Below are 23494 nucleotides of genomic sequence, written 5' to 3' on the forward strand. Positions count from 1 at the left end.
CTCGCCGAGAGACACAAGCATCACCACTGCTATCCAGCCACCCTGCTGATTGAGTGGAGGCGTGGCTTGGTAAAAGTGGCAGGGCTATTGGAGAAAAGAGAAGTGGCCTCCAATGCACCCATGACACATGGCAGCTCCACAGTATTGCAATGCATGGGTGGCGTGGGAATCTCAAAATTAACAGCTTGCCGCGGTGGCGAGATGACATCTCCCCCGCCTGGTATGGAGGAGGTCGTAGGTTTGATCCCCACCGTGACGCCTGTACATTTGGAGTTTGCATGTTCTCCCCGTGGGCACGTGGATTTTTCTGTGGGTCCACTGGTTTTCCCCTCCACATTTAGAAACTACATGTTACTTTTTAAATTTCGATTTAAAGCTTTCGTGACTGCAGGGATTCATATTCTTGGTTCTTTCGGTAAAGTCACGTAGAAGGGAAACAATAAAATTATAAAAATAAAAAACAATCAAATTCCCACGACGTTTCGACTGCAACACAAGCAATCATCATCAGGTGTGAAAACCACAACAAGAAAATTTGAAAAAAGTGGCGGTTATTTTTAACGTCGTGAGAATTGTATTGTTTTATATTTCTATTATTTTATTGTTTCCCTTCTACGTGACTTTACCGAAAGAATCAAGAATATACATGTTACTTTGTTAAGTTTTTATTTGTGGCCAGGTCGCTTCTAAAAAATAACGAAAGTTTGTTAAGTTAGTTAACCACATTATTGGCGGAGGCGGGGGGAGGGGGCATGCAGTACATACTTCAACAGCTCCAGGACGATACAGTGGTGTCCTCTGAAATAAAATGTATTCAGGACTTTGATGATGTTGAAATCTTCATCACTGCCCTCGCCCTGAAGTTCCAGAGCTATCTGGAGTTCCATCTTCTGGTATGTTTCTTGCTTGGAGCTGCACAGAGGAAGTCCACAAATGAAGATCCTATATTTGCTTAAGGGATATCCAGAGCCAAATTCTAGCCAGAATAAATTAATTAAATATGAATTCACCAGGTCTAACAGCACCATGAGTTCCAGTAGTACACTCAACTATCATTGGTGAGGAGCTACCACAGAGGGAGCAGGAGCCGATGTAGTGCACCCGATAAGATTTGGAAGTGAAGAGCCATTCAAATCGGATTGGTCATTTGAGAAATATAAATGAAAAAGCATGTTAACACAACGCATCTTAGCTTCAATGTGGCTCTTCTATTAGGGCACACTTTTCGCACAACGCGGAATGTGCCCGTAATAACACGAACGCGTCCATTGCATAACGGAACGCTTTTCGATTTAAAACAAAACACACTTGTTAAAACGTGGAACATGCCTGTTAAAGCACGGAACCCGCCCGTTATAACACTATTTGTGAGTAGTCAACAACGAACTACTTTCTTGAGCTGCAATGATAAATTACTCGCAATGATAAAGTAACATGACGGTATACCCTCAGTTATTGGTCTCGTCATCTCAAGGTGTATGAGTGCATTGTATCTCGCCAAACATTATTATTACATTATTTATGGGTAAATTATTTTCGCTCAATACTTTTTTGCTGAACGCGGAACTTTTCAGGAATTTATCTACAGCATTAAATGAGGAATTACCGTAATGTGCAGGTAATCCTTCAGCAATGGGATGCTTTGCCCCAATATTAGTTTACACTGTGTGTGTATTTTAAGCTTCATGGAGTAAAAATTTGAGAACCCAGAAGGAACTGATGCAGAACAGGGGTATAACATGTAAACTCCATACAGGAGGGCACCCGAATCAGGAGTCGAACCCAGGCCCCCCTTCTCACTTTGATGCACAGGTGTCACCACCGCATCGCACGGCTGCCCGTGGCAACGGACTTAACAACATCGGCCTCGTGACGGCGCGGCTCTGAAGTCTTACCTTGATGGTGACACCAGGATCTTGATGGCCACCAGGATGTTCCTTTTGTGATCAAGGCACTGGATCACCTGGCCTTGACCTCCTTCTCCAATCTTCTTCAGCACCTCATAGCGGTAGTGGAGGTGTTCATGCCGGAACTGCACAAAAGGTACAATCATTTAAAGTGAAAATAATTCCAATCACAAAGTTTAAGAAGTGAGGATGTATATTCTTTGGGTCTTTCGGTAAAGGCACGTCGATAGGTTCAAAGAAAATAACCAAAAAACAATCAAAGGGCTGCCAGGTGAAAATTAGCATGTTATTGAGAGATTAGCATGTTAATGAGAGATTAGTATGTTAATGAGAGATTAGCATGTTAATGAGTCATGAGTATGCTAATTAGAGATTAGAATGTTAATGGAAGATTGCAGAGCAGCAACCGAGGGGTCGGCGCGCGAAGTGGCTGTGTTCGTGAGAATCCTGTGAAAGCGCAAGTTTGAAATGGGCATGAAGCACAACTAACATCGGAAGGTGGTAGGATGGGAACATCATAGCCAGTTATGACTTAAACTGGTTGATAACGTCCTTCTAATGATTGCACAGTTTGTACCCATCTTCTCGGTGGAAATTGTGTCTGTGTCTATATATATGGATGGCTTTATGAACAAATCTTTGTTGATAGCCAGTAGGCTTGCAAAGTACCTTCGTCTTAGAGAAATACATTTCGTGTGAGCCCACCGCGTTAAAACAATGATCAGCCACGGCTGAGGTATGGTCCTACCGTGTTTCAGATCCTAACGAGTTTCGGATCTGCCTTCTGTTCCCGAACATAAGGCAGATCTGAAACTGTCGGGTTGGCTGCCCACCACTTGCATTAATATTGGCTGCTGACATTTGGGCTACGCCCAATTCAAACCCTTATAAACAGTTTGCCTTGGGAAGCTAACCCCCCTTTTCCTGAAGACGACCACTTGTGTTGCGATCGAAACGTCATAGTTTTTGTTTTTTGTTCTTTTCTTTGAACCTATATATGTGACTTTACCGAAAGACCCAAAGAATATGAATTCCTGCAGTCACAAAAGCTTTAATTCAAGATTTAAGTGAGAATGTAATTTTCAAAAGTATTCTCTGTAATTATTACGTTTTTTTTTTACCTGTCATTGTGGAATATTCTAATGTCCGCTGGCTCAGTCACCCTTGAAAAAAGAGCTTCTTAGCTCAATGGGCTTTACTCGGGATTAAAAATTCTGATTCTGAAGTACATTGGTGTGTGTGTGTGTGTAATAGCCCTGGTTGGTACTTCAGGTGCAATAACAAGAAGCCGCAAACCCCGCTACCGATGGGCCCTGTGACCGCCCCCACAGTTGGTGTTTTGTGACAAGCCTCACCAGAATGTAATTTCGTTCGTAGTCGTCGTATCCACCATTGTTGAATCCCTCAGATTTGTTGTAGAGTGCAAAGTACCACACTTCCTGCATGGCTGCGAGTTCCAGCTTCTCACGGTTGGTCAAGTGAGGGCCAAAGAGAGCCATGATTTCTGCAGACATGAGAAGAACAACAACAGCTGTGTGATCCCAAATTTGAGCAATTTGTAGGAAAATATTTCAGGATTGGGATATTTTGGCCAATACCAGGTATGTCTGTATGTATGCTAAACTTCTTTTGCACCGTACGTTGGCCACCTGGATATCACCCATGCATCATGGTCGCTATGAAAGCTCCACTGCATCATGGCCACTGTGACATCCACCATACAACATGGCCATCGTGATGTTACAGCATTCACCATGGCCCTCTGTGACGTCCCTCATTACCGTTCTTACCTTGCGGTGATTTGCTGCAGGCGGAGGCGGTGCCCTCTGGGGACAGCGCACTCCACGTGGTGCAAGATTCGCCCTTACTCCTCGCCTCTCCAGCTCGGCTCATCTACACGCACACAAAGACAAAGGTCCACCACATAAGCTTTAGCAAGATGTTGGGGAAAGCGCAGGAGGCGAGCACTGAGCCAGGATCTCTGAGATCCTGGGCTACACAATCAGGAGGGTCCTGCCAAGATGTTGTCAGTTCTCAGCGTTGGGATATTTGGCCGATATCTGATGTCACACTTGCATTTACAATGAGACGCGTGTGGATTTAGAGGACACACGCAGGTGAATGGCATCCTTCAAACTGTTAAGAGAAGTGGGCCTGGACCAGGAAATGCCACGGCCAGGAGGAACAACGATGGCCGATGGTCAAGAACAATAACGGAGCTGCAGCCAAGTATCGGAGCAATTCTGAGAGGACCGCTGCCGGAAAGATGGAGCGACAAAATCGGCGCTTAGTGGATTATTCAATCCCAGGATCATGAGGGGTGGTAGCAGGGTCTCAGGGAAGGAGGCCTTCATCCAGTAGTGGATAGATAAAAGTACTGTAGATTATTCACGTGTAGACAGGCAGGTACACAGACAGGATCTCGGGGGAGATACTCTGATAGATGCACACACACTCAGGCAGGCAAGCAGATGCACACTCAGGTATATGGATAGGTGACTGGTAGCCACACGCAAAGTGGAGAGCACACGTCCATCCATACTTCACCACACGAGTGGAGGAGCCACACGTACCTCCATGGTGGCAACTTGCAGAGCAGGGTGCACAGAACTCGCAGCGTCTCTCGCACAGTCCGGGTCTCTGCATGCGGAGCAGGAGACGAAGGCGAGGATCACAAATAGTCGAGGGGGCGTGACGGCACCCAGATCTCAACACGAGGACTCACATCCTCACCATGAACGCACATCATCAACGCAGACTCACATCATCACCACTTACTCACAACACGAAACACAAAAATAACAACAACCGACATTCACCACAAAGTAGCGGTAATGTCACCACGGCGCCTGTGCCGGGCCAGGTGCACTTTTAGGCCACGTCAAGTGCCGAAGGCTGTCAAGACGTCACGGGATAGACCCAGGTTCCAAAGGTTGGCTGAGATGACTGGTAGATACACCAGCTGTATCGCAAACTGTGCCAACTTGCTGAATTTTATCCGCCACTCGTTGTGAGCGTCACTCCTCTGCCCTCAGTTGTTGTTGGAGGGCGACTGCCTCCAACTGCCCAGTAGCATCCTTCACGAGCTTCCTCGTGAAGGATGCTATTTACACCGCTGATACCACACTTCTGCAAGTCCACTCAGCTCCACATCCTCCCAGACAGCATCAGTGCATATTTTCGACAGCCCATGTCATGCCCGTTTAGCCGCCTTTATGCGGCCAAAAAAACTGCTTGAATATTCGGGCTACAAGACCCAGCCAACGCAGCCTTGCCTGCCGGAGGAGCTTACTGGTGGGAAAGTGTCCAGATCTTTCAAGGATTTGTGAGCCCCTCACACAATCCAGCCTGTTTAAAGCCATGACGGATCGTAGGAACCACCACTAACACCACGAACAACACCACCACCAACAACACCAGCACCACCACCAACAAGAATATTACCACCATCAACACCATCACCAAAAACATCACTAACACCACCAACAATACCAACACCACCCCCATCAACAACACCCCCATCAACAACACCACCCCAATCAACACCACCTCCATCAACACCACCCCCATCAACACCACCATCAACAACACCAGCAATACGATCACCAAAACCACCAACACCACCACCATCAACACCACCAACACAACCACCAACAACACCACAATCAATACCACCAACACCACGAACACCACCACGACCACCAAAACCACCACCAACACCACCACCATCAAAACCACCAACAACACCACCTCCACCACCAACACCACCACCAACACCACCACCATCAACACCAACAACACCACCATCAACAACACCACCAACTCGACTACCAACACCACCAACAACCCCACCAACACAACCACCATCAACACCACCACCATCAACACCACCAACAACACCACTAGCAACAAAGATAAAGATCCCCCTTATAGATGAAATAGACTGTTGGGGCAAGTGCTGATAGCCAGCAGTACCTATGAAGGCCAGAACGGCACACGAGGGCGTGGGTGGCCAACACAACGCCCGGCCGCCTTTGTCTCCCTAGTGGCGACGTTTACACACCACACCAGGTACTCATTTGAGGCTGAGTCGACCTAGGGGAGGCCCAGGATCGGTTCACATAATTGTCACCGGTGTTGGCCTTGAGCGGAAATCCAACTCGGAGTCACCGGGTTCATAGCGCGGCGCGTTAACCACTACACACACACAGACTCACACACACACACAGACTCACACACACACAGACTCACACACACACATACTCACACAACAACAACAACAACCGCCATTCGCCACTAAGTGGCGGTGACGTCACCACGATGCTTGTGCCAGGCTATGTGCACCCTGAGGCCACGTGAAGTGTCGAACACCCGCTGGCAGGAGGTCACGGGGCAGACCCAGGTGCCACGGGTCGACTGACTGAGATGACTGGCTGATGCACCACCTGTGCCCCCTACTGTGCCAACCTGCTGTGCTTTAGCCACCCGGCGCTCCGCTCGTTGTTGTGAGCGTCGCTCCTCCGCCCTCCGTTGTTGTTGGAGGGCGACTGCCTCCAACTGCCCAGTAGCGTCCTTCACGAGCCTCCTCCACAGAGGCCGATCTTGACACCGCTGGTACCAGTCATCGGCAAGTCCACTCAGCTCCACGTCCTCCTGTACCACATCACTCCATCTTTTCTCTAGCCCGTGCCGCGCCCGCTTAGCCCCCTCAATCCGGCCAAACAAAAGCTGTTTCGGCATGCGGTGGCTGGGCATGCGGGCTACATGACCCAGCCATCGCAGCCTTGCCTGCCGGAGGAGCTCACCGATGGGACCCTGCCCAGATCTTTCAAGGATTTGTGAGCTCCTCACACAATCCAGTCTGGTTAAACCCAGGATGGATCGTAGGCAGGCCAGCCTAAATGTTTCTAACCGGCGAAGATGTTCCATTAGGGGGGTCCACGTTTCGCAAGCGTAGAGAAGGGAGGGAATGACCGTGGCCGAGAAGACCTGAAGCTTAGTGCGGAGCGACAGACCAGGTAGCTTCCACACAGCGTTACGCAACCGATGAAAAGATATTGCCGCTCGACTGATTCGGAGTGAGATCTCTGCTGTTAAACTGGAGCCAGTCATAAGCACACTGCCCAGGTATGGGAAACTCTCCACTCTCTGCACAACTGCCCCATCACCGATTGGGAGTTGTGGGGGTTGAGTGTCCGATGGTACAAAATACCCAGGCAGGTGCTTAGTTTTGGTGGGGCTGATGGTAAGGCCCCACCTCTTAGTGGCACGCTCCAGTCTCAGCAGCAGCGTCTCCAACTCCTCCTCTGACTGAGCAGCTATTACCAAGTCATCAGCATACATAACGTGGTTGAGCAATAGGGAGCCATCCCTTGACCGCACCCGGGCATCGATTAGCCTCCCATTATATCTGTACCATATGGAGATTCCCCCGGTACAGCTATTGAAGGCTTCACGAACTACGTGGTCAAAATAGATGTTAAATAATGTGGGAGCCAGAGGACATCCCTGTCGCACCCCAAGGTGTACAGGGAATGGCTCTGACTCCCGGCCACGTAGTTTTACCCGGGCCCGTTCACCATCATGAAGGTCCTTAATGATCGTGAGCAGAGGGTCAGGTACTCCAAAAGCACGAAGAACGACCCAGAGCCCAGGCCTACTGATGGTATCATAGGCCTTGACCAGGCCATACTCACACACACACAGACTCACACACACACAGACTCACACACACACAGACTCACACCACCACACCGCTCCTCACCTTCGCCAGAGTCTCTCCCCGCCTCTCCAACGGACAAACTGCCAGGGGGAAGCGCGTGGCGCGAGACGAGGGGGCGGTTCCATGTGACCACGCCCACCATGACGTAACCAGCCCTGAGCGCCTCCCCCCACCGGAGCTCCTCCCCCCTTTGGCCACACCTCCTCACCCTACCCCTTTACCACCTTCGCCCCGCCCCTCTCCCCGCCCCTCCCCCCGCTGCTTCTTCCGCTGAGGCCGGGGCGAGTGGAGGCGGCGCTGTGCATTGTGGGTGGCGAGCGGCCGATTTGGATTCCCGCTCACGGCCACCGTCGGTGGCTCGCGAGCTTCTGAAGCGGCGGCTCGGTGGCTGGGCCACCTCTACGTCGACTCAGCCCGAAGAAGGCGAGAAGCTTGCACGGTGTGGACACAGCAGCAGTGGCGGTGGTGCGGGGGAGGGGGAGGCAGAGGAGGCGCCTGGCCCACAGCCGTCACGCGCTAGGCGCCTGCTGAGTTCACGGCCCTGCTGCTGATGATGATGAGGAGAGGCACTGCCAGATTGCGGCTGATGGGATGAGTTAAATTTAGTTTTTTTGTATCTCTGGAGGGACGGATTTGTTGTCGTGGCAGAAATGGCCTCCACTTGAGGCCGCGATGTGGAGTATTTGGTCTCCTCTTCCACGCTGGGCGTAGCCACACTTTACCCCTCCACACGCGGGCCGTGAGCTCACTGGACTTGCAATGCAGAGGTGCAGGTTCGAGTCCATTTCACACTCAGCCACTCACTCACTCAGCCACCCACTCAGCTACTCACTCACCCACCCACTCAGCCACCCACTCACCCACCCACTCACTCAGTCACCCACTCACTCAGCCACCCACTCACTCACCCACTCACTCAGTCACCCACTCACTCAGCCACCCACTCACTCAGCCACCCACTCACCCACCCACTCACTCAGCCACCCACTCACCCACTCACTCACCCACTCACTCAGCCACCCACTCACTCAGCCACCCACCCACTCACTCAGCCACTCACTCACCTACCCACCCACTCATCAACTCACCCACCCACTCATCAACTCACCCATCCACAGAAGGATAGAGACCCTTCATGCAGTGGTTGTGTAGTATCTGCGTCAATATTTTTGTTTGGTTATGGTGGTGGTCGTGGTGGTGGTCGTGGTGGTGGTCGTGGTGGTGGTCGTGGTGGTGGTCGTGGTGGTGGTGGTCGTGGTGGCGGTCGTGGTGGTGGTTGTGGTGGTTGTTGTGGTTATGATTGTGGTGGTTGTGATTATAATTGTGGCTTTAGTTTTGGTTGTATAGGTGGTTGTAGTGGTGGTTGAGGTTACAGTTGTGGTGTAGGTGGTTATGTTGGTTTGTTATGGTAATTGTGGCTCTGGTTGTGGTGGTTTTGGTTGTGGTTATAATTGTGGTTGTGTAGGTTGTGGTTATATGTGCGGTTGTGGTGTTTGTGGTTATATTTGTTATAATTGTGTAGGTGGTGGTTGTAATGGTCATAGTTGTGGTGTAGGTGGTTATGATGGTTGTTATGGTAGTTGTATATATTTTGAACTTCTATCACACCCTACCCAGCCAACCGTGCTAATTGGAGGTGTGGTTTTAGTTGTGGTTATTTTATGGTTGTTTTGGTTATAGTTGTGGTGGTGATTGTGGTTGCTGTAGGTGCTGGGATGAAGGATGCGTTCTGGGTCCTCTGCCCATGCGACTCCAACAGCGATGGCTCCAGCCAGCACTGCCGCCCCTGTGCCGCGTTGGTCACATGACCTTGCCTCCCAGCATACCTTGCAGTCGTCGTTGATTCTGGACCATCTTTACCTCCTGCATCTCTAGAGGAGCTCTCGCTTCCTCCACGCACTCGCCTCCTACCTCTGCTTTCTCTCCCCGTGTCTCCCTCCTCTCTCTCCCTGTGTCTCCATCCCGCTCTTATTTCTGGGTGGTCCAGGTTCAGGGGTCAGGAGTTTACTGGCTGCACTCCAACCTTTGACCTTGGCTGTCACTCGAGTGGATTTGTCGCACAGCAGTCAACCCATAGCATCAGGATCTGTCCCGTGACCTCCTCCTGCGCCTAGCCTGGAACAGCAGTCAACCTGTGGCACCGGGATCTGTCCTGTGACCTCCTCCTGCACCTAGCCTGGTACAGCAGTCAACCCATGGCACCTGGGTCTGTCCCGTGTACTCCTCCTGCATCTAGCCTGGTACAGCAGTCAACCCATGGCACCTGGTTTGTTGTGATATTACCGCCACGTAGTGGCGAATGGTGGCCATTGTTGTGAGTTGGTGGGCTTTTGTGTAAGTAATGGTGATTGAGTGTGTGACTATCATGTCGTGTGTGCGAGTTGGATAGTAATGGTGTGTTTATGAGGGTAAGTGTGTGTGGGTGTGTGAGAATCGTGGTGAGGATGTGAGTGATGGTATGTGACAGTGTGAGTTTGATGGTGATTGTATCATGGTGAGTGCAAGCAATACTGTGAGTTTGACTTATTTGCCCCCCCTCCCTTTACCCACTACCCACTCTTCCTTCCTCTTCCTCTCTCCCCCCACTCTCCCCTACCCCCTCTACCTCCCTCTCTTTCCCTGCCTCTCTATCCCTCTCCTTTCTCCCGTAACTACCTCGCCTGTTATACAGGAGGTCGTGGGTCGATCCCTACCCTCACACCTGCTATATATTTAAGTTTGCATGTCTCTCTCTCCCTGTGGTCGCGTTCAGAGTGTTAGGTTTCTATAATGTCGACGTGATGATAAGCCACTTCGTTGACCGATAATTTTTGGCCTTTTCTATTCTGAAGAAGAGCTGTGTAGCTCGGTGGGCCTCACCTGGTAAAATATAAATAGTTTAGTTTCCTCTCTTCCTCCTCCCTTCCTCCCTCTCCACACCCCCTACCCCCCAGCACAACAATAAGAAGCAGGAGGAGGAAGGTTCGTCTCCCAAGCCGAGCGCTTCTGGGTCCACCTTCATGATCCTCCCTCTGCCCCAGGGTGGAAAGATCCCCTCGCACAGGGTTACGGTATCCCACCCACATACACACAGGGTTACGGTACCCCACCCACATACGCACAGGGGTACGGTGTCCCCGCCACACATACGCACAGGGGTACGCCCCCTACTCACATGCCAGGCTATGTGCACCACACAGAGACCCAAAGACTCACACATAGATCCATAGACTCACACAGACCCATAGACTTACACAGAAACCAATTAACTCAAACAAAGACCCGTCGAAACACCGACAATATACTTGCACAAAGACCCATAGACTCACACAGACTCATCCACTCGTGCACCCATCCATTCAACGACTCACAGGCTTACTCGCTCACCCAATCCCTCACCTACTCACTCAGCCACTCACTCAAGAACTCGCTCACCCATTTACCCACCCACTTGCTCACCCACTTGTGCATCCACTCACAGAATCACTCATAAACTCACCCACTCACACGCTCAGAAACTGACTCACAAAATAATTCACCCACTCGTGCACTCACTCGCCCACTTCCCCATGTGCGCACAGATTCACCCACTTACTTACTCACTCACAGACTCCCTCTCTGATAGACTCACTCACAGACTCAATCGCTCACAGACTCACTCAGAAGCTCTCATCCACTAACTTATTCAGAAACTCACTCAACCACCGACCCACTTACTTAAAAACTACCTCACTTATCCGCACCCACTCACTGACCTACTTACTCATTCACTCGCTCAGCCACTCACTAACCAACTCGCTCACTTGCAGACTCACTCACTCATCCACTCACTCCGAAACTCATTCCTCCACCCACCGACTCACTCGCAACCATTAACTCATCCACTCAATCATTTCACCCATTCACTCATCTACTCACTCAACTACTCACTCATTCAACAACCCACTCACTCACCCACTCACTTGGAGACTCTCACCCACTCACTCACCTGCCCGCCCAGTCTATCAGCCACTCATTCAGAAACTCACTCACCTACGCACTCACCCACACAATCGATCAACAACTCACATTCTCAATCAAGCACCCACCCACACACTCACTCACCCACTCACTCACCCACTCACTCATCCACTCTTCCATTCACTTAAGAACCACTCCCTCAACCACCAACTCAGAATGTCACTCCTCCACTCACCCATTTACTCCCCCACTCGCTCACCCACTCATTCAACAACTTTCTAACTCGTAAACTCACTTGCTCATCCACTCACTCATCCATTCACTCATCCATTCGCTCATCCAATCTCTCACCCACTCGCTCACCCACTCGCTCACCCACTCGCTCATCCACTCACTCACAGACTGACTCAGAAACTCACTCACCCAATCATTCACCCACTGACTCACTCACACATTCGCTCAACCATTCACTCACAGAGTCACTCAGACTCACTCGCTCACAGAAGCAGGAAGAAGCTCACTCACCCACTAACCTATTCAGAAACTCACTCAACCACCAAACCACCTACTCAAAAACTCCTTTACTCATCCGCACTCACTCACTAACCTATCTACTCATTTACTCAATCAGCCACTCACTGACCAATGCTTACTCACTAACTCGCTCACTCATGCACTCAGAAAATCACTCATCCACTCACTTAGAAACTCCGACAACCACCGACCCACTCGCTGAAAAACTCACTCATCTACTCTCTCGCTCACTTTCTTATTGACTCACCCACTCCCTCACCAATTCACTCGTTTCCCCACTCATTCCTTCAGTAACTCACTCAATCAGCAACTCGGTCAATTATTATCTAATTCAATCACTCACCCATTCACTCGGAGACTCACTCGCTCACTCATCCTCCACTCACTCACCCACTAACCCACTCAGAAACTCACTCGGCTACTCACTCACCACTCATTCACCCACTCATCCATTCATTAAATAAATCACCCACTCGCCCACTTTCTCAGCCACTCAATCAGAAACTCATTCACCTACTCACCCACACACTCACTCACCCACTTACCTATCCACTCTTCCACTCATTCAAGCACCCACTCCCTTAACCACGAACTCAGAATATCACTCACCCACTCACCCTCCCAATGATTTCATCACTCACTCACTCCATCAGTCACTCACCCACTCACTCATCCACTCAATCAATAACCTGCTCATTCACTTACTCACTCACTAACGCGCTCATCTACTTGCTCAATTAGTCACTCACTCACCCACTTTTTCACATTTATTTCTTTCCGTCACTTCCTCATTCAGCTACTTCACCAATGATTAACTTATTCATTCACTCAATCACGTATCCACTCACTCACCTACTCACCCACCTACTCGCCCATCCACCCAATCACTCAGAAACTCACTCACCCACTCAATTAGCCACTCACTGACCCACTCACTCACTAATTCACTCAGAAATGCACTCACCCACCCACTCATTTATCAAATAATCCACTCTCTCACCTACACACCCACTCACACACAAATGTACACACTCACTAACCCTGTCCCTCACCTACTCACTCACATACTCACTCATCCACTCGCTCAACCACTCACAGATTCACTCACTCACAGACTCTCTCATCCACCAATTCTCACTTGGTCACCCACTCATCTACTCAATAATTCACCCACCCACAAACGCACACACAAAAACACCCACAAAGATAAAGATGCCCCGTATAGCCATAACAGACCGTTGGGGCAAATGCTGTTAGCAAGCACCTATGAAAGCCAGCATGGAACACGAGGGGGTGGGTGGCCAGCAACAGGCACGGCCAACTTCGTCTCCCTTGTGGTGAGGTGTGTGCACATCACCACTAGGGAGATGAAGTTGGCCGTAGGTCAACACAGCCTCAAATGAGTGCCTGGTGATGTGCACACACCTCACCAGACACTCATTTGAGGCTGTGTTGACCTACGGGATACCTGGTTCAGATAATCGTCACCAGTGTTGACCATTAGAGGGAATCAAACCTGGGTCGCCAAGTTCGTAGCGCAGCACACTAATCGCTATACTACACACTCACTCTCACAAGCTCACTCTCACAAGCTCACTCACTCTCACAAACTCACTCACTCTCACAATCTCAATCACACTCTCACAAGCTCACTCACTCTCACAAGCTCTCTCTCACAAACTCACTCACTCCCACATGGTCACTCACAAGCTCACTCACACTCACAGGCTTACACTCACAAACTCACTCTCACAAGCTCACTCACTCTCACAAACTCACTCACTCCCACATGCTCACTCACTCTCACAAACTCACTCGCTCTCATAAGCTCACTCGCTCTCACAAACTCACTCGTTCTCACAAACTCACTCGCTCTCATAAGCTCACTTACTCTCACAAGCTCACTCTCTCTCACAAGCTCACTCGCTCTCAAAAACTCACTCTCACAAGCTCACTTACCCTCACAAGCTCACTCACTCTCACAAACTCACTCACCCTCACAAACTCACTCACTCTCACAAGCTCACTCACTCTCACAAACTCACTTTCACAAACTCACTCTCGCACAAACTCACTCACTCTCACAAACTCACCCTCGCACAAACTTACTCTGACTCACTCTCACACAAAGACAAATACATTCCCTGTTTGAGATTCCCTTTTAGCCTGAAGAGACTGTTGGGGAATGTGCTGTTAGCGAGCACCTATTGAGACCGAATCAGCACACTCGGGAGTGGGTGGCTTTAGAGTTCAGTGTTACTCACTGGGGCTTCCATAGAGTTCGGTGTTAATCATTGGGTCTCCCATAAAGTTCAGTGTTAATCACTGGGACTTCCTTAGAGTTCAGTGTTACTCATTGGGGCTCCAATAGGGTTAAGTGTTAATCACTGGATCTCCCATAGGGTTCAGTGTTGCTCACTGGGTCTCCCATAGGGTTGCATGTTAATCAATGGGTCTCCCATAGGGTTCGTGTTACTCACTGGATCTCCCATAGAGTTCAGTGTTACTCACTGGGTCTCCCATAGGGTTGAGTGTTAATCACTGGGTCTCCCATAAGGTTTGGTGTTAATCACTGGGGCACCAATAGGGTTCAGTGTTACTCACTGGGTCTCCCATAGGGTTCAGTGTTAATTACTGGGGCTCCCATAGGGTTCAGTATTAATCACTGGGTCTCCCATCGGGTTCAGTGTTACTCACTGGGTCTCCCATATAATTCAGTGTTAATTACTGGGTCTCCCATAGGGTTCAGTATCAATCACTGGGTCTCCCATATGGTTGAGTGTTACTCACTGGGTCTCCCATAGGGTTCAGTGTTACTCACTGGGCATTCCATAGGGTTGAGTGTTACTGGGTCTCCCATAGGGTTCATTGTTATTTACTGGGTCTACCATAGGGTTGAGTGTTAATCACTAGGGCTCCCATAGAGTTCAGTTTTAATCACTGTGTCTCCCATAGAGTTCAGTGTTAATCACTGGGGCTCACATAGGGTTCAGTGTTAATCGTTGGGTCTCCCATAGGGTTCGTGTTAATCATAGACCCATAGATTCCTAAAACCCTAACTCTATAAACACCTAAGCCTCTATACCCCTAACCCTCTAAACCTATAACCCTCTAAACCCCTATACTCGAAAACCATAACCCTCTAATCCCCTTCACCCTTAACACCCTAACTTTCTAATCCCCTTAACCCTTAAACCCCTCACCCTCTAAACTCCTCACCCTCTAAACCCCTATGCCTCTAACCCCCTAACCCTCTGAACCCAAACCCCTAACTCTTTGAGCCCCTAACTTTCTAAACCCTTAAAAACCAAACCCTCTAAAACCCTAACCCTCGAAACCTATATCCTTCTAAAGCGTAACCTTCAGAACCCTTAACCCTGTAAACCTCGAAACCTTAACATTCTACAACCCTAATCCCTAGCCTAAATCCGAACCCATCTAACCCCAACCATCTCAAAATCTAACTAACCCCTAACCCTCTAAACACCTCACCTTCTAAACCCCAACCTTCTAAACCTCTAACCCTCTAAAAACCCTAAAACCCAAACCCTCTAAACACCTAACTCTCTAATCTCCTAACCGTTTAAACCCCTACAACCCAAACCCTAAAAAACCCCTAACCCTCAAACATTTATACCACTAAACCCATAACTCTCTAAACCCCCAACTCTCCAATCCCATGTTTTTTTTTTGCGGTAAGATCGTGTAAATATAAATGTCTTAAAACCCATCACCACCCGCCACAGCCAATTAATAAAGTGCCAATTAGTTTCTACTTTGGCACATCGGTGTGTTGGAGACTAACCCAAATACACCTTTATTATGCATAACGCCTCAACCCCATAACTCCCCCTGTGCCACCCCCCATGTCCCCCCTCACCCCCACACCCCCCTCACCCCCCACCCACCACACCCCCCTAGCCTCCGCCCACTGCTACTTCCGCTGAGGCCGGGGCGAGTGGAGGCGGTGCTGTGCATTGTGGGTGGCGAGAGGCTGATTTGGATTCCCTCTCACGGTCACCGTCGGTGGCTCGCAAGCTTCTGAAGTGGTGGCTCGTTGGCTGGGCCTCCTCTACGTCGACTCAGCCAGAAGAAGGTGTGAACCAAGCGCAGTGTGGACACATCAGCAGTGGCGGTGGTGGGGGGGGAGACAAAGGAGGCATCTGGCCCACAGGTGCCTCCTTTGTCTTACTCCCCCCGTGTCTCCCTCCTCTCTCTCCCCGTGTCTCCCTCCCCTCTCTCCCCGTGTCTCCCTCCCCTCTCTCCCCGTGTCTCCCTCCTCTCTCTCCCCGTGTCTCCCTCCTCTCTCCCCATGTATCCTTCCTCTCTCTCCCCGTGTCTCCATCCTCTCTCTCCCCGTGTCTCCATCCTCTCTCTCCCCGTGTCTCCCTCCCCTCTCTCTCCCCGTGTCTCCATCCTCTCTCTCCCCGTGTCTCCCTCCCATCTCTCTTACGTGTTTCCCTCCTCTCTCTCCCCATGTCTCCCTCCTCTCTCTCCCCGTGTCTCCCTCCCCTCTCTCCCCGTGTCCCCCTCCCCTCTCTCCCCATTTCTCCCTCCTCTCTCTCCCCGTGTCTCCCTCCTCTCTCTCCCCGTTTCTCCCTCCTCTCTCTCCCCGTGTCTCCCTCCTCTCTCTCCCCGTGTCTCCCTCCTCTCTCTCCCCGTGTCTCCCTCCTCTCTCTCCCCGTGTCTCCTCTCTCTCCCCGTGTCTCCCTCCTCTCTCTCCCCGTGTCTCCCTCCTCTCTCTCCCCGTGTCTCCTCTCTCTCCCCGTGTCTCCCTCTTCTCTCTCCCCGTGTCTCCCTCCTCTCTCTCCCCGTGTCTCCCTCCTCTCTCTCCCCGTGTCTCCCTCCCCTCTCTCTTACGTGTCTCCCTCCTCTCTCTCCCCATGTCGCCATGTCCCCTTCTCTCTAGGTGGTGCAGGTTCAGGAGTTTTCTGGCTGCACTCTGACCTTTGGCCTTGGCTGTCGCCCAAGTGGGATTGTCGCACAGCAGTCAACCCATAGCATCAGTATCTGTCCCATGACCTCCTCTTGCACCTAGCCTGGCACAGCAGTCAACCCATGGGACCTGGCTCTGTTCCATAACCTCCTGCACCTAGCCTGGCTCAGCAATCAACCCATGGCACCTGGGTTGTTGTGATTACATCACCGTCATGTATTGGCGAATTACGGCTGTTGTCATTGTGGGTTTGTAGGCTTGTGTGTGAGTAATGGTGCATGTGTGACTTTCATGACGTGTGTGAGAGTAGGATGGTAGGGGTGTGTTTTTGAGGGTGAGTGTGTGAGTATCATGGTGAGTGTGTGAGTGTGTTTTAGATGGCTGGCAATGTTGATGGGTGGTGATGATGATGCTAGCCTTGTGCTAGAGAATGGCCCACTGAAACTAATATAACAGAGCATCTACCCTTCAAGTGCTGTCTGGTCCACATCGTAAAGGGTAGGACTTTCCCACCTGTTCTTTATTTAAGAGCAACGTTGGTCACAACAATGTTGTTACTTCTTACAGCTGGAATTTATCCTAAGTACATGGAGAACCACATTGCAGCCATGTGATAGTTTGTGTTGTGCAGTGAATGATGACCGGGCTGAGACCATTAACTCGCTAGACTTGAGAATCTGCTTTGATCACAGGCTGCTGCCTGGATTCAAACCCAGGTACTCCGTGGTGCCAATTCAGTGCTTTGACCACTAGGTCCATGGGCCGCCTCTAAACACCCCCCACGTTAAAGACATAAGCAGCAACCTGTTTAGTGAGCAGCAGCATTCTTTGAATATTTTGCCAAAGCAATTGGGATTGTGGAGCAGTGGCACAGTCCTGCATTTGCTTTCTCTTTAATCCACCAAACGCAACTTGCCGCTTGATTGTTGCGCACCCATTTTCACTGGTTGGTGCACAGAGGCAGGTGGATTTAAGATACTCAATCATTTGTTTCAACTGCTGTGGCAGATGGTGGAGCAGAGGGGCAGTGGGCAGAGGGCCAATGGAGTGGTGGGGTAGTGTAGCTGTGGGGCAGAGAATGGGATTATTTGTGGGGAAGAAGGCGAATCACCTGAATGTTTTCCCACCACCGCTTGTATGTACTCTGAAGAAGAACCATTTCGTAAAACGTCTCTTATTATCTATTTGTCCTTGTACCGCCGCAAACATAGCCGGGACAGCGCACACACGAGCCAAGGCACATTTAACCAACCCAGGCAGCACTCGCAAGCAATGCAACGTTACGTTGTGTCCTCCTGGGTTGATTTCACAAAGTTTATAGTAACACCAACAACAAATATATTGATCCTAATTCTTAACAGGGTGGCCTTGAGACTTGGCACGTGCAGGTTTTGTTCATTGTCTGCACCAGACCCCTCCAGCTCTCTCACACTGGGTCAGCTGCCCCTTCCACGTCCTGGAAACCATGGCAAGGTCATCCCATGAGGACTGCCTGGATGAAAACCAGCATGGAAGGGGCCCAGTGTGGGGCCGGCTATGCTTATGGAATAGTCCTGTGTGTATGTGTGATGTGAGGTGTCCTGGTAGCAGTCATTCTCCCCTGTAGTCCTGGCATCTTCTGCTCATCTTCATTCCCCAGCTGTGGTCGCAGTGGCACAGTCTCTCTGGGGAACCGTGCGGTGTGTGTGTGGCGTGTGTCACGGGGTGGGTGGGTCGTATGGTGATAGCGGTCATTGTTGGCACCGATCCACGACCACCGCCACCATGCCTACTGGGCGGTGGACCTGCCACCACAAAGCAGCACATGGCGGAGGAGTGAGGTGAACGCTGTCGTCACGCGAGCGAGGCCCCCTCGCTTCCTCTTGTTTTCGTGCATCTCCACCTGCACCTCCTCCATCTTCTCCTCCTCTGTCTCATCCTCCTCCATCCCCTCTTCTTCATCCTCCACTACCGTCTTCTCCTCTACCTCCTCATCCTCTTCCTGTGCCACCTCTGTCTTCTACACCTTCTCCTCCTCCACTAGCACCATCTCTTCCTCCTTCATCTTTTCCTCACCCTCCAGCACCACCATCTCCTCCACCCTCTTCTCTTCCTCCACCACCACCATTGTTTCCGCTTTGTCCGTCGTCTCCATCTCCTCCACCACGACCATCTGTTCATCCTTTGTTGTCTCCTTGCCTTCCGTCTCCGTATTGTCTTTATCCTCTCCCTCCGTGTTCTCCATTGTCACCATCACAATCTCGTCCTCCTTTGCCTTCTCTTCCTCCGATTTCTCCTCCTCCGTCTCTACCTCATCCTCCATCATCTCCACCTCTTCTTTCGACTCCTCCACAACCTCTGACTTCAATTCAAATGCCTGGACGAGTGAGGAGGAGGGCTGCGCTGGCTTAGATCAGTGAAGAGACAAACACGACACCGTTTCACCTTCCTGCTACGGCAGACATCGCCATCTCCCCATCCGTGGGTGGAATGTGTGGTGGATTCATTCGAGCTTAATATAAACAGCAGTAACGACATGGCCAGTGAGTGTGCTTAGTATTGGTGCTGTCATTCTCATGGGGCAAGGCTATCCTTGAGATAGGTGCAGCTGTGTCTCACACAGACTGTTGTAGTTTCACAGTAGTGGGTGGCGTTGCTGTGTAAATTTAGCTGATTCATTTTTAGTGATATTTTATGTGTCATTCTCCCCTTGGACATAGTGGCCTAAGCATTTAAAATTACATCGGTGGAGATCCTGAACATCCACTGTGACGGAATGGGTGTGTATCTTTGTGGTTAATGCAGCGGCAGTAATAACCAGGGCGGGAAGCAAGATCTGAACTGTAAGCGGTGAGCGATGAGTGTGCGACCTTTTGGCTGCTTCAACCCATCCAAAGATTTCGATAAAATATCCGACAGTGATTTGAGGTCGACAAAGCCGCCTCCCTTGACGTCAAAGGCATCTCAGAGTGCATTGAGCGCGATGAGCCACTCACATTTCGCATCTCAACGCATTTGAAATTGGACACCCCTCCCAGTGGTAGCTGTCTCTGTGCATTCCAAGGCAACTTGGCAGCTGGCCTGGAAACAGTCGTAAGAAGTCTGCCAAAATATCACGGTGTCTACATAAGGGAGAACCCATGGGCACCCCCATGGGTTCTCCCTTATCACCAGTGATAGCCAATGTTTTCATGGAGAAATTTGAATCAGACGCCATCCAGACTTCCACCCTCAGACCTTCCCTGTGGAAGAGATATGTAGACGACACTTTCGTCATTTGGCCACATGGCCTCCCAGCTTTGAACCTCTTCCTACACCACATCAATTCCAGACGTCCCGCCATCAAATTCACCATGGAAGTGGAGAAAGATGGCAAGTTGCCATTCTTGGATGTTCTGTTTGAGAGGAGACCTGATTGCTCATTGGGACATTCTGTCTACAGGAAACCCACCCACACAGATTCCTACTTGAAACCTGATTCCCACCACCCGACTCAAAAGAATTCTCTCATCAAAACGTTATACCACAGGGCTCATTGTATTTCGGACCAACACCACCTGGCCAGTGAATTTAAACACGTACATCTGGCCCTCAAGAGAAACGGATACTCTGACCATACCATCCGCCAATCTGTTTCTCCCTCCGCCAATCTGTTTCTCCCTCCATACAGAAACAACCACTTGATACTCCGGTCAAAACCATCACACTACCATATATAGCAGGCGTTACTAAAAAGATCTCCAAAATTCTAAACAAACACAAGATCCTGGTCCGGTTCAATACAGTACACAAAATCCGTGACCTGATCCCATCCGTGAAGGATGTCATTCTTGATTTACAGTACTCCGGGGTTTACAAATTGAGCTGCACTTGTGGTGATTGCTATATCGGGGAGACGAAACAACATGTCTCTGACCGAATTCGCGAGCACAAATCAGATTTGAAACACGGCAGAACGAATTCTGCTACGGCAGAACGAATTCTGCCGTAGCTGATAATTGTTTCAACGCTGTGGGTGATCACGATATAATTTTCTCCGATACCAAGGTCCTTTGCAAACCGACAGGTTATCATCAGAGATTTGTTCACGAGGCAATTCAGATTTACAAACACAGACACAATTTCAACCGAGAAGATGGTTTCAAATTAAGCAACCATTGGAACGATGTTCTAAATTGAACCAAACATTAAACTAATTTCAATGGTACAGTATATTTATTTCAAATAGTGGCACTCCAAACTTCCAAGGTCGTGATTTTTGTTTTATTTTTTACCTACGTGACGTTACCTAATAGAACCAATGAGTATGGAGCCTTGCAGGCACGAAAGCTTCAAATCTAAATTTCAATGGTACAGTATATTTATTCTAGTAGTGCTATTCCAAACTCCCAGGGTGGTGTATTATCATCTTGTGCTAATTCCAAGCTTTGTCAGTGGTGCGTTTCATGCTAATTTTCTTTGTCAGGGCGTTTGCTGTTTGCCCCCTCACAGCTTAAAGGGAGGCGACCAGCGCTTGGCTTTCTTCACTCCAACGCTGTCCGCTGGACAGGTTGGTCCCTTCACCTGATGAAGGCCGTGATTTTTGTTGTTTTAATTTTTTACCTACGTGACTTTACCGAATAGAACCAAAGAGAATTGAGCAGCGCGCTAACCACTACACTACCACTAAGCTACCACTACACTACCACTACACTACCACTAAGCTACCACTACACTACCACTACACTACCACTACCCTACCAGTACACTACACTACGCATGTCCATACGCACAGCAGTGTAATAGGATAACAGCGTTTTGTGATTATTTTCACAGGTTAAACATAAGAACACTGAAGGACTTCATGACGATGACAAAAATGCACGCCATTCTAATGCATTCTGCATTCAATTACTACTGAGATTGAGAAATTTGGCCTCTTGTTCAGCTTGGCCTCAGGTTCAGTAAATAATATTGTTTATGTGCGTCAAGTCTTTTTCAAGTCCATACTTCCATTTATTTGCCTTTTGTCGCAACGTACTGGGTCAGATTATCCTGCGCATTTGTAAAATATATCTCATAATCCCCCCTGGGGATGCAAATCTTCGGTTCTAGACGTCGCCTTTCATGAACGTTGCATTCACTTGTTGATTTCGTAAATTTACAATCCGCATATTAATCAGCGCTCCTAAGCTAATGTGGTCATTATACTTATGCCTATGTGTGCTGTATTGTTTTAGGAATGGCCCATTTTTGTTTTTCATTTTGTAGTGGTGTTTTGTGTTGAGTTCCGTCTCTTGAGTGTTTAAGTTTATTCTAGACTTCGTCACGTTAAGGTGGTGCTTTGTAGTCCTTTGTGGTCCTATTGACGAATAGCTTAAATCGAAAAGGACGTCAATTGGAAATGATTAATCGACTTTAAAGTGTTTGATTTGAGAATATTTTATAACTGTTGAATTCCTGAAAGTGAAATAATTTTCCTAGTTCCTTAACTGTTTGACCAAGCTAATTAATACAGATTTTGATGCGAGTTTTAACATTAAAATTCTTGCAGATGAATTAAGACCTGATTTGTTTTTTAAAGATGACTGATCGTACATTATTGATACCATATTCTTCCTTAAAAAAAACACGGACGAGTAGACATGCACACGAGTGTGTATCCAAACACGACTATATATACAGCGGTGGGCATTCACTTACGAATGTGCATATACAGGGGTGTACATACATACAGAGATACAATGCAGTGTACATGCACAGCAGTGTACACAGCAGTGTATGTACACAAGGATTGCGTTCCACTGCGAACACGACCGATTGTACCTACATACATATGCACACAAACGTGTACATACACAGACGAGTGCTCGTCTTGTGGTGTTTCCTATATTATGGTTTGTTATACATACACGCAGAAGTACATATATACACACGTGAGTGTACATACACAGCAGTGTACACACGCGCGAGTGTGCATGCACAGCAATATTATCGTTAATATTTTTTTGCAGATGAATACAAATCAGATTTTTAAAAGTTTTCTGATGGTTCGTTAACTGTACAATGCTTACAACAACAACCGCCATTCGCCACTAAGTGGCGGTGACGTCACCACGACGCTTGTGCCAGGCTATGTGCACCGTGAGGCCACGTGAAGTGTCGAACGCCCGCTGGCAGGAGGTCACTGGGCAGACCCAGGTGCCACGGGTCGACTGACTGAGATGACTGGCTGATGCACCACCTGTGCCCCCTACTGTGCCAACCTGCTGTGCTTTAGCCACCCGGCGTTCCGCTCGTTGTTGTGAGCGTCGCTCCTCCGCCCTCCGTTGTTGTTGGAGGGCGACTGCCTCCAACTGCCCAGTAGCATCCTTCACGAGCCTCCTCCACAGAGGCCGATCTTGACACCGCTGCTACCAGTCATCGGCAACTCCACTCAGCTCCACGTCCTCCTGTACCACAAAACTCCATCTCTTCTCTAGCCCGTGCCGCGCCCGC

General features: G+C 49.5%; 1 long non-coding RNA gene across 1 annotated transcript; it reads left to right on the top strand.

Annotated features, from left to right (window-relative positions):
• The first annotated feature begins 7895 nt into the window (after positions 1-7895).
• On the top strand, positions 7896-22555 carry LOC142923409 (uncharacterized). The gene is made up of 5 exons (XR_012940749.1): positions 7896-8068; positions 10563-10679; positions 16024-16198; positions 21483-21566; positions 21833-22555. It is a non-coding gene; the product is annotated as an uncharacterized LOC142923409 (long non-coding RNA).
• Positions 22556-23494: the final 939 nt, after the last annotated feature.

The sequence above is a fragment of the Petromyzon marinus genome, unplaced genomic scaffold (genome assembly GCF_048934315.1).
Source record: "Petromyzon marinus isolate PM22_M1 ecotype Great Lakes invasive population unplaced genomic scaffold, UKy_Petmar_22M1.pri1.0 PM_Scaffold_49, whole genome shotgun sequence".
NCBI lineage: Eukaryota > Metazoa > Chordata > Hyperoartia > Petromyzontiformes > Petromyzontidae > Petromyzon > Petromyzon marinus.